The sequence below is a fragment of the Schistocerca gregaria genome, chromosome 5 (genome assembly GCF_023897955.1).
Source record: "Schistocerca gregaria isolate iqSchGreg1 chromosome 5, iqSchGreg1.2, whole genome shotgun sequence".
In the NCBI taxonomy this organism is placed as follows: domain Eukaryota; kingdom Metazoa; phylum Arthropoda; class Insecta; order Orthoptera; family Acrididae; genus Schistocerca; species Schistocerca gregaria.
This window is the reverse complement of record NC_064924.1, coordinates 642237636-642250960: the sequence shown is the minus strand read 5'-3', so window position 1 is coordinate 642250960 and position 13325 is coordinate 642237636.

Genomic DNA, 13325 nt, shown 5'->3' with positions numbered 1-13325 from the left:
AATAATAAACAGGACGGAAAGTTCCAAGTTACTGGGTGTACCGGTATATGTTAATCAAAACTTCACATTTAGGTTCAGCTTGCATAAGAGTAATTACCTTCACTGCAAAAATATAAATGTGTAAGTTAACATATTTCGCATATTTTCATTCACTTGTGACCTGTGGGATAATGTTCTGGAACCACTAGTCCAACAGAGAAATAATAATTAGAAAAGTATGTGCAATTCACACACCAACATAATGCAAGTATTTTTTAAGCAATTGAGTATAATAATCACTGTGTCACACTACATTTCTTCACTGACAATATCTGTTGCACACGACAATTAGTAGCTTTTCAAGTATGTAGCAGAGAGATTCACAAATGTAGTACTAGAAAGATCTGCACTTCCCTGTTTTGAATCTAACCTTGCCATACAAAGGTATGAAATACACAGGTATAAAATGTTTTGATAGCTTGCCCACACAAATAAAAGATCTGACACAAAGCAAAAGTGTTTTCAAATGTAACTTAAGCTGTTTCTATTTAACAACTCCTTCTACACCACAGAGGAATTACTGATTATAAATAAGTAGCCAGTAGTAGCCTAATTCGAAACAAGGCCCCTGGAGTAGACAACATTCCATTAGAACTACTGACAGCCTTGGGAGAGCCAGTCCTGACAAAACTCTACCATCTGGTGAGCAAGATGTATGAGACAGGCGAAATACCCTCAGACTTGAAGAAGAATATAATAATTCCAATCCCAAAGAAAGCAGGTGTTGACAGATGTGAAAATTACCGAACAATCAGTTTAATAAGTCACAGCTGCAAAATACTAACACGAATTCTTTCCAGACGAATGGAAAAACTGATAGAAGCTGACATCGGGGAAGATCAGTTTGGATTCCGTAGAAATGTTGGAACACGTGAGGCAATACTGACCCTACAACTTATCTTAGAAGAAAAATTAAGGAAAGGCAAACCTACATTTCTAACATTTGTAGACTTAGAGAAAGCTTTTGACAATGTTGACTGGAATATTCTCTTTCACATTGTGAAGGTGGCAAGGGTAAAATACAAGGAGTGAAAGGCTATTTACAATTTGTACAGAAACCAGATGGCAGTTATAACAGTTGAGGGGCATGAAAGGGAAGCAGTGGTTGGGAAGGGAGTGAGACAGGGTTGTAGCCTATCCCCGATGTTATTCAATCTCTATATTGAGCAAGCAGTAAAGGAAACAAAAGAAAAATTCGGAGTAGGTATTAAAATTCACGGAGAAGAAAAAAAAACTTTGAGGTTCGCCGATGACATTGTAATTCTGTCAGAGACAGCAAAGGACTTGGAAGAGCAGTTGAACGGAATGGACAGTGTCTTAAAAGGAGGATATAAGATGAACATCAACAAAAGCGAAACGAGGATAATGGACTGTAGTCAAATTAAATCGGGTGATGCTGAGGGAATTAGATTAGGAAATGAGACACTTAAAGTAGTAAAGGAGTTTTGCTATTTAGGGAGTAAAATAACTGATGGTGGTCGAAGTAGAGAGGATATAAAATGTAGACTGGCAATGGCAAGGAAAGCGTTTCTGAAGAAGAGAAATTTGTTAACATCGAGTATTCATATAAGTGTCAGGAAGTCGTTTCTGAAAGTATTTGAATGGAGTATAGCCATGTATGGAAGTGAATCATGGATGACAAATATTTTAGACAAGAAGAGAATGAAAGCTATCGAAATGTGGTGCTACAGAAGAATGCTGAAGATTAGATGGGCAGATCACATAATTAATGAGGAGGTATTGAATAGAATTGGGGAGAAGAGGAGCTTGTGACACAACTTGACGAGAAGAAGGGATCGATTGGTAGGACATGTTCTGAGGCATCAAGGGATCACCAATTTAGTATTGGAGACAACGTGGAGGGTAAAAATCGTAGAGGGAGGCCAAGAGATGAATACACTAAGCAGATTCACAAGGATGTAGGCTGCAGTAGGTACTGGGAGATGAAGAACCTTGCACAGGATAGAGTAGCATGGAGAGCTGCATCAAACCAGTCTCAGGACTGAAGACAACAACAATTACATTGTTCATCAGTCCAAAAAAATTTTGAAAGAGAAATGATTCATGGAAGGTCCAAACCCAAAACCAGGGAAGTGTTTACTAATAGAAACTGTCAAAAATGTACATCCATTTTACGAAAATGGTGAAGTTAGCCGGGCAATGCCAGGTATTAAAGATTGTGTGACAATTATGGAAACAAGTGGAAGTAAAACAAAAATATCAAATATACTTATTTTGTGGAACCTTGAAGAAGCTTACAAACATTTTAAAGACAAGTTTCCTAACAGAAAAATACGTTTCTCTAAATTTTCTGAGTTGGTACTGAAACATTGTGTATTTGCTGGCTGGAGTGCTACACACACTATCTGTGTCTGCACAACTCACCAAAACATGAAGTTAATGATATAAAATGCCAAAATAAATACAGTAACAAACAGCAGCTTAAACAATTATAAGCAGTGCTTTGCAACCCATCATTAGTTTATTGCAACATGGGAAACTGTGAATATTGCCCAGGAGAGGGGAGTGTTATGGGAGTCCTTAGAAAATGTAGTCCATCAACAAAGGAGGTGGCTTACAAAACTCTCGTTCGACCTATACTTGAGTACTGCTCATCAGTGTGGGATCCGTACCAGGTCAGGTTGACAGAAGAGATAGAGAAGATCCAAAGTAGAGCAGCGCGTTTTGCCACAGGGTTATTTGGTAAGCATGATAGTGTTACGGAGATATTTAGCAAACTTAAGTGGCAGACTCTGCAAGAGAGGCACTTTGCATCGCGGTGTAGCTTGCTGTCCAGCTTTCGAGAGGGTGCGCTTCTGGATGAGGTATCGAATATATTGCTTCCCTCTACTTATACCTCCCGAGGAGATCACGAATGTAAAATTAGAGAGATTCGAGCGCGTACGGAGGCTTTCCGGCAGTCGCATACGGAACGGGAACAGTTAAGGGAGGTAATGACAGTGGCACGTAAAGTGCCCTCCGCGACACCGTTGGCTGGGTTGCGGAGTATAAATGTAGATGTAGAGAAACTGTCATACGTAAAATTTTACAAGACTCTTTTGATGAAAACTTATTTAAACGAGTTCAGTTCTGACAGCGGATGACACTTGACCGCTGTAATCTGAAAATTGTTCAGAAAACTTCTGAAGAAATAATAGACTTATTTTGTAGTAAGAGGTCTACTTTGATTCGGCATGACTTCAATGCCAAGCAACAATGAACATTCATTAACTCCACAAGAGAAAACCTTATGGAATTTGAATTTGTTGTCGTGTGATTTTTTGGAAAATTATAGCATAGTTCTGCAGGATGAAGCTCAGAATTACCACTGGACAAGACAACATATTACCATTCATCCATTTGTTATATATTACAAACAGGAAGACAAAATTGAGCATATGACCTTTGTCATTGTTTCAGATTGCCTGGAGCACAATACAGTTGTGGTTTACACCTTTCAAAAGAAGCTTATTTCTTATCTAACAAATAAATTTCAAAAGCTTCCAAAAAAGATATATCATTATTCTGACGGTTCTGCTGCTCAGCGCAAAAATAACAAAAACTTCCTGACCCTTTGCCTTCATGAGGAAGATTTTGACATAAAAGCTGAGTGGCACTTTTCAGCCACAGCACATGGGACAGGGCGCAGCTTGTACAAGTTTGCAAAGGCCATACCAAAATCAGATCCAAACCCCACAAGATCTATTTGAGTGGGCAGTAGATAATATCACAAATGTTGATTTTGCATATTCCACTCAAAAAGACTATGATGCTTCAGAAATATTATTAAAAAGCCACTTTGAAGAGGCACTGACAATCAAAGGAACACAGCAATTTCACACTTTCATTCTCAATACTACATCAAAATTAATAGTCAAATACTTTTAGGTGATATGTAGAGTTGGGAGAGGGAAGTAACTACATCACCACACAAACTGAAGTTACAAGATGTATCAGGCTATATCACCACTGTATATGGCAGAAACTGGTGGCTTGGGTACATTTTAGAAATAGCAAAACAAAGAAATTGAAGAAGTGAAAATAACTTTTCGTCATCCATGTGAACCAGCCAAGTCATTCTCCTATTCTGCACATGCAAATGTCCTGTGGGTGTCAGCTGTGGATGTTCTCATAAAAGTTAATCCATTTACTCCAACAGGGAGTACATAATTTCTTAATTAAAGTGATGAAAACCAAACCCAGTTGGCTTTATTAAAATGTAATCTGTGGAGTTCTAAGACAATTTATTGGGAAACTGCTTTCAACTCAAAACTTAATTTTTGTCTCAGGCTAGTGTTAATGCATATTTTATAGAAAGCTGTTTCAAAATTACTGTTAGTACCTATTGTGTTAAATTTAGCTACGTATAGATACCTAATACTCAAAAACAAGCATTATTATTTAATATTTTTTAAAGTTTTATTCCAAACATATGGACCATTATATTATGTAAATACCTCTACTTTTTCAACTTTATTTCAGTTTGTAGTTAAATGGTCAAAGTTTTTTTGTTTTATCCGTCAATACACTGTTAGTTAAGTTGTATAAAATTAAAATAAGCAATCAATTATAAAATATGCTGATTAGTTTTATTTTAATAAGGTGATGTTTTTATATTTCTAATACATGTTTTACTTACCTTTCAGTATATTTTAATGAAATTCATTTTTGTTAAAGGTCAGTTTGGTCAAACTATGGCTGTTAGTGAAAAACAAGAGTCCGGAATAATTTTTTTAACACTGAACCCATCATCATACCACATTTATATTTTGCCATGTGATTTACAACAGTATGAAGTAGTTGTGGAAATATTTTGAAAATTTTCAATTATGCACTTTTCGTACAAAAAATTAAATCAAAATATTAATTAGTATTTTGAAAAAGGTTATTAATCAGAAGCTGTTTTGTAGTATATCCCTGGAAAATGCAAAATGACACCTTTCCCAGCTCTCTAGCTCAATTAGGGCAGCTCCTAGGCCAATTAAAAAAAAATGTCCATTCTACCATTTTTGGCTGGTTTTTGAAAAGTTTACATAGCGATATTTCAGGAATGGTTTGAGATAAAAAAAATTGAAATTTGGAATTTTTCTTAGTCTCAGCGCCCACTAAATTTTAGCAATCTAAAATGGTGAGGTAAAATAGGTGTGTTGATTTGACATGGAATGACCCAGAAAATCCCCTTTGTACAGTGTGGATGAATGGTTTATAAAGGGGGAAGAGGATTAAACTGCCTGGTCAACAGTCCCTTGTTCCCGTTAAAACAATCATACAGGGGAAAGAATAAAACAAACAAGACGTAGAGCACAATACTGAAAGCAAGGACATATGACAAGAATGACAGAAAGGCAACAAAAACTAAAAAGAACAAAAGAGGACAAGAAAACCACAGAGAGATGTAAGAAAGAGGGAGAAGAGATTAAAACAAGAAAGCAGATTATGAGAATAAAAAGGAGAAGCCAGTCACTCTTCAACACATTAAAACATCCACCCTAAAAACGCTAGGGTGGTGGACACACAGGGACAAAGGACATAGATCAAATTATAAAACCCACCCTCACGAATAAAACATAAAACTACTGTTGAGGCATTGTTGCCCAACACTGAAGGTAGGCTGCTGGGAAAGTGAAAAGTCCACCAGAGAGAGACTAAAAGTAGGCAGTCCAGCAAGAGGTGGACGATCGTCATTTGTGAGCCACAGCGACACTGAGGTGGGTCCTAGCGAAGGAGGAGGTAAGCTTGTGCAGAGCCAACAAAGAACAACTTATTCCCTGTAAGAAGCCCGCAGGGAAGACTTCACACATTTGCAGTCTCGTGAATGACATGCAGTTTGTTGTGTGTATTGTTATGCCATTCTGTCTCCCAAAGCCGAAAAACCATGCGGCATGAGACCAAACGCAGGTCAGTTTCAGAAGTGCCCATCTCCAGAAGCAGTTTCCATGTAGCCTGTTTGGCCAGCCTGTCAGCAAGTTTGTATCCTGGGATTCCAACAAGTCCTGGGTTCCACACAAGCACCACTGAATGACTGGACCATTCCAGGGCAGAGACGGACTCCTGGATAGTCGTTACCAAAGGATAGTGAGGGTAGCACTGGTCGATAGCTTGTAAGCTGCTCAGGGAATCGGAACAGAGAAAAAACAACTCACCAAAACAGGAATGGATGTACTGAAGTGCACGAGAAACGGGCACAAGCTCTGCAGTGAATACACTGCAGCCAGCGGGCAAGAAATGCTGTTCAATATGGTCTCTGATGACATAGGTGAGGCCAACATTACCATCAGCTATCGATCCGTCGGTGTAAACAAGCTCAGAGCCCAGAACACATCAAGAATCGAGAGGAAGTGACAGCGGAGAGTGGCGGAGTTAGCTGAGTCCTTAGGGCCATGCAAAAGATACAGACGAAGCTTTGGCCGAGGTGTACACCATGGAGATGTACATGAATGGATCTCAAGTAGAGGTGGTAAAGGGAAGGACCCCAGTTCAGACAGAAGGGATCGCACATCAACTGCAATCGTTAACCCTGAACTGGGCCACGGATGCAGGAGATGAAATGCCGCGAGACGGTAATTCGGATGCTCAGGAGAACTACAAATGTGTGCAACATAACTGGCAAGCCGTTGTGCACATTGGATTTGCAATGGAAGGACTCTGGCCTCCATCAGGACACTGGTCACTAGACTCGTTCTAAAAGCTCCCGTCACTAGGCGAATGCCACAGTGGTGCCCAGAGTTAAGTGAATGCAATGCTAAGGGCGCCGCTGAACCATAAACCTGACTCCCATAGTCACAGTGGGACTGAACAATGGCTCTGTTGGTGTTACTCAGGCAGCAGAGGGCATTGAGGTGCTGCCACCACTTCCGCTTAAACTGATGAAGGTGACGTAGCCAAGTCAATCGGGCATTGAAACCAGTCCTTAGAATCAATATGTCTCCACTATAGTGAGTGAATCACCATTAAGGTAAAGTTCTGGTTCTGGATGAACGGTGCAACGCTGATAGAAGTGCATGACACACGACTTTGTGGCTGAAAACTGGAAGCCGTGGGCTAGGGCCCATGACTGTGCCTTGTGCATGGCTCCCAATAGGTGCCGCTCAGCAACACCAGTACTGGAGGAGCAGTACAAAATGCAGAAATAATCTGCATACAGAGAAGATAAGATCACCAGCCCTACAACTGCTGCTAGACCGTTGATAGCCCCTAAAAGAGAGAGACACTCAATACAGAGCCCAGTGGAATACCATTCTCCTGAATATGAGGGGGTGGGAAGGAACGATGGGAGGCACCGACTTGGACATGGAAAGTAAAGGCAGGAAGTTTCGGATAAAAATCGGGAGTAGGCCCCAGAGACCCCACTCATACAAAGTGTCAAGGATATGATGTCGCCAGGTCTTGTCGTATGCTTTACAGAAGTCAAAAAATATGGCAACCAGGGATTGCCATCAGAAGAGGCTGTTCAGACGGCACACTCGAGGGACACAAGATTATCAGTGGTAGAGTGACCCTGGCGAAAGCTGCCCTTACGTGGAGCCGGTAGGCCATGTGACTCCAGGACCCAACCCAACTGCCGACACACCATACGTTACAGCAGCTTACAAAGAATGTTGGTGAGGCTGACGGGCCAATAGCTATCCGTATCAAACGGGTTTTTACTGGGTTTGAGCACGGGAATGATGGTGCCCTCCCACCATCGTGACTGAATGGCACCATTGCACCAGATCTGGTTGAAGATGACGAGGAAATATCGTTTGTAGTCAGACGAGAGATGTTTAATCATCTCACTGTGGATCCAATCAGGCCCAGGAGCTGTGTTGGGGCAATGTGCAAGGGTACTGAGGAGCTCCCACTATGTAAACAGGGCATTATAGGATTCACTGTGGTGTGTAGTGAATGAGAGAACTTTTGTTTCCATCTGTCGTTTGAGGGTGCGAAAGGTTGGGAGGTAGTTCTCCGATGCAGAGGCTCGAGCGCAGTGCTCAGCAAAGTGTTTGGTAATGACGTTTGCGTCGGTAAGTAACATGCCATTGATGTTAATGCCAGGGACACCTGTTGGGGGTTGGTACCCAAAAAGATGTCTGATCTTCATCCAGACTTAGGAAGGTCGACCCATGGTCGACACATACCTCTCCCAACACTCGTGTTTCTTTCGTTTTATAAGCTGGCAAATTCAGGCACAGAGACGCTAAAAGGGACCAAACTATGAGGTCCCTCGTTCCAAAGGAAACGATGCCACAAGGGTGAGAATGAGACAGTGAAACTTACAACACAAAGCTGATTGACAGGAAAAACCAAAACAACGACTGAAGGGCAACAGACACTTAAATGGACAAAAGGGGACAAAAAAACCACAAAGACACAAGGAACAGGTAGAAGAGGTTAAAACAAGAAAGCAGGTTATCATGGCTGGCTGGCCATGAAGATAAAAAGGAAAAGCCAGCCACTCTGCAATACATTAAAACCTCCACTCTGAAAGTACTAGGGTGGAGGACACACAGGGACACAGGACATGTACTAAAACTTAGAGCAAATGATAAAACTCACCCTCATGAATAAAATGTAAAACTAAAGCTGCTGTTGAGGCATTGTTGCCCAACACTGAAGGTACGGTGCTGGGAAAGTTAAAAGTTCGCCGCAGAGTGACTAAAAGTGGGCAGTCCAGCAAGAGATGAATGACCATCATTCGTGAGCCACAGCAACAACGAGGTGGGTCCTTGAGAGAGAGGAGGTAACCATGTGTCAGCCATGTATGGCCAATGTGGAGCCGACAGAGAACCACAGAGTCCCTGCAAGAGGTGCACAAAGAGGTCTTCCACACATTCATGGTTTCCTTAATGGCACGTAGTTTGTTGTGCATACTGAGGTTAATGCCATTCCATCTCCCAAATGTGTAAAACCTTGTGGTGTAATACTGAACACAAGTCAATTTCAGAGAAGCCAATCTCCATATTATCACCCACAAAGTCTAGTTCCAAGAGTAGGGACAGAGGTCAGTTTCAGAGAAGTCAATCTCCGTAAGTGGTTTCCGTGTAGCCTGTTTGGCCAACCTGTTGGCAAGTTCGTTGCCTGGGATTCCAGCGTGACACTACGGAAGAACCGGACCATTCCGGGCCATAGATGGACTCCTGGATGGTCGCAACCAAAGGATGACGAGGGTAGCACTGGTCGATAGCTTGTAGGTTACCCAAGGAGTCAGTACACAAGAGAATTGATTCACCTGGACAGATGTGCTCAAGAGCACGAGATAAGGCCACCAGCTCTGAAATGAAAACACTGCAGCCATCTGGTAAGGAGTGCTGTTCCGTATGTCCTCCATGGACACAGGCAAAGCCAATGTGACCATCAGCCATCGAGCCATTGGTGTAAACCACTTTGTCATGTCGAGAATCGAGAAGAAGTGACAGTGAAGAGTATCAAGGGTTAACTGACTCTTTGGGGCCACGTGAAAGGTCCAGGCGAGCCACGGCCTAGGTGTACACCACAGAGGTGTTTGTGAATGGACCTCAAGTATAGGAGGTAAAGGCAAGTACTCCAGATTGGTAAGAAAGGACCGCACACGAACTGCAATGGTAAGCCCTTACCTGGGCCGCCGATGAGGGAGATGAACTGCCATGGGCAGGAAAAGAAGATGGTAATTCAGATGCTCAGGAGAACTATGAACGTGTGCAACATAACTGTGGAGCAATTGTGCATGCCAAATGTGCAATGGAGGGACTGTGGCCTCCACCAGGAAACTGGTCACCGGACTCATCTTAAAAGCTCCTGGCAGGATTGAACAAGGGCTCTGTAGAGCAGCAGCAGCATAGAGCGATTTGCACCCCAGTTGATGTTGTTCAGGCAGTGGAGGGCACTGAGGTGCTGCCAGCACTTCCGCTTAAGCTGACGAAGGTGTGGAAGCCAAGTCAATTGGGTGAGGAAGCCAAGTCAATTGGGCTTTGAAAATAAGTCCTACAAATTGATATGTCTCAACTACAGTGAGTGGATCATCACTAAGGTAAACTTCTGGTTCCAGATGAATGGTGCAACACTGACAGAAGTGCACGACACACGATTTTGTTGCCGAAATCTGGAAACCGTGGGATAGAGCCCATGACTGCACCCTGTGGATGGCTTCCTGCAGGCGCCACTCAGGAACACCAGTAGTGGAGCAGTACGAAATGCTGAAGTTGTCTGCATACAGAGAAAGTGAGACCGACGGCGCTACAGTGCTGCTAGACCATTAATGGCCACTAAAAATTGAGATACACTCAATATGGAGCCCTGCAGGACTCCACTCTCCTGGATATGGGGAACTATGGGAGGTACCAACTTGGATATGGAAAGTATGAAGCGACAGGTAATTTTGAATAAAAATCGGGAGCGGGCCTCGGAGACCCTACTCGTATAACGTGGCAAGGGTATAATGTCGCCAGGTCGTGTCATGCACTTTTCAAAAATTAAAAAAAAAGGCAAGCATGTGTTGGCATCTGGAAAAGGCTGTTTAGATGGCAGACTTGAGGGACACATGATTATCGGTGGTAGAGCGACCCTGGCAGAAGCCACCCTGACATGGAACGAGTAGGCCACGTGACTCCATGACCCAACCCAACTGCCGACACACCATACATTCTATCAGCCTACAAACAATGTTGGTTAGGCAGATAGTCTGACAGCTATCCACATAAAGCAGGTTTAACCGGGTTTAAGTATCGAAATGATGATGCTCTGCCACCACTGCGATGGAAAGACACCATTGCACCAGATCCGGTTGAAGGTGACGAGAAGATATCGCTCGTGGTCAGACAAGAGATGTTTAATCATCTGTCTGTGGATGTAATCTGGTCCAGGAGCTGTGTTGGGGAAATGAGTAAGGGCACTGAGGGACTAACACACTGTAAATGGGGCGTTATAGGGTTCAATGTGGCGTGTAGCGAACGAGGGGACATTACTTTCCATCCGCCGTTTGAGGGTGCAAAAGGCAGGGAGGTAGTTCTCTGACACAAAGGCTTGAGCATAGTGCTCAGCAATTGTGTTTACATCGGTAGATAATATGCCATTTATGATAACGACAGGGACATCAGCTGGGGTCTGGTACTCTAAAAGAAGTCTGATCTTCGTCCAGACTTGGGAAGGTGACATATGGCACTGAATGATCGAGGCGTATGTCTCCCAACGCTCATGCTTCCGTTTTTTGATAAGCTGGCAAACATAGGCACAGAGTCGCTTAAAGGCTATGAGGTGCTCCAAGGAAGGGTGCTGCATATGCCGCAGGAGATCTCGTCGATGCTCTTTAATTACCTCAGCGACTTCCAGCGACCAACAAGGGACTGCCTTTTGCCGGGGGCACCCTAAGGAATGATGGATCGCGTTTTCCGCTGCAGAAATGACGTTGTAGTGACATGCTCAACTACAACATCGCTGGCACTGTGTGTGGGAGATTCAACAGTGACAGCAGAGATGAAGGCTTCCCAGTCTGCCTTGTTTAAAGCCCATGTGGGTAGGCGTCCGTGGGCATGACACTGGGGGAGTAACAGGAAGATGGGGGAGTGGTCACTACCACACAGGTCATCATGTGCTCTTCAGTGAACTGATGGGAGAAGTCCTGGGCTGCAGAGGGATAAATCAATGGCTGAGTAAGTGCCGTAAGCCACACTGAAATGTGTGGGGGTCCCAGTATTTAAGAGGCAGAGGTTGAACTGAGACAGTAAAGTTTCAACATCTGTGCCTCAGCCAGTAATCACGAGGTCACCCCACAAGGGGTTATGAGCGTTAAAATCTCCCAAAAGTAGGAAAGGTGTAGGTAGTTGATCAATAAGTGCAGCCACAGTGTTCAGGGGTACTGCACCATCTGGAGGAAGATATACATTGCAGACAGTTATTTCCTGTGTCATCCTAAACCTGACAGCCACAGCTTTAAAAGGGGTTTGAAGTGGCACAGGATCACTGCATACTGAGTTCAGGACATAGACACAAATTCCACCTCACACTCGATTATGGTCGCTACAGTTCTTGTAATATCCCCTATAGCCGCGAAGGGCATGAGTCCGCATTGCCGGGAACCAGGTTTCCTGGAGGACAATGCAAGAAGCAGGTGTAAAGGTTAACAATTGCCGTAGCTCAGCCAGGTGGTGGAAGTAACCACAGGAACTCCACTAGAGGATGATGATATCATGAGGCAGGGAAGGCATGAAACGCTCATAGAAGCAGTTTACGCCCCAGGTTCACCTGCTGCCACCGACTTATTCCCTGAGCAGTATATATCCATTCTGTCTGAGGGTCCTGCAAGATCTAGGTCCTCTTCAGACACCAGAATCTCCATCTTATCCCCAGACACAGAGCTTGTAGGTAGCAGTGGTATGGGTGCCATAGCAAAGTCTAGGTTTTTGGGGGTCTTCTTCTTTTTGGTTTTCTCTCTTTTAGTTTTTCCGGCTGAGAGGGCTTCGCTGAGTCAGACTCAGGGACTGAGGAGGACCATGAAACCCTACGACCAGCTAACTGTGATTACGTCAACCACTGGTGAGTGTCTGCTTTGCCACTGGTAGGAACCTGCGAAGAGAGTGATCCAAGGGAGCCCTTCCTATCGAGAGGAGCCAAAGAATATGTACGCTTCACCGGCTGAGAAGTGGGGACTGATGTCCCTGATGGTTGTGGGAGTGTTGCTCCCGATGTAGGTGGTGCAGGAGCAACAGAGGGAAGTGGCCCCCCACCATCAAGGGGGCAAGTGGAGGCTGACGGTTCTGAGAGCCAACTGTACATGGCAGAACAGAAGGTGCTGGAACCGTTGTTGTAGCAGCGGCATAAGTGGATGTCATAGCCACAGGATATAGCCTCTCATATTTGCTCTTAGCCTCAGTGTAGGTCAGTCAGTCCAGGGTCTTGTATTCCATCAGTTTCCTCTCTTTTTGTAAAATCCTGCAGTCTGGCGAGCAAGGTGAATTATGCTCTCCACAGTCGACACAGATGGGAGGTGGGGCACACAGAGTATTGGGATGCGATGGACGTCCACAATCTCAACCTGTGACACTCTAAGTACAACTGGAACACATATGGCTGAACTTCCAGCACCAAATTGGGGAGGGATATATGGCTTGACATCATAGCGGTACACCATCACCTTGACCTTCTCGGGTAATGTGTCACCCTCTAAGGCCAAGATGAAGGCACCAGTGCCAACGTGGTTATCCCTTGAACCCAATGGACATGGCGCACAAAATGAACACCTCGCTGACTCAATTGGCGCATAGCTTGTCGTCAGACTGCAAAAGCAGATCCCTGTGGAATGTAATACCCTGGACCATATTTAAGCTCTTATGGGG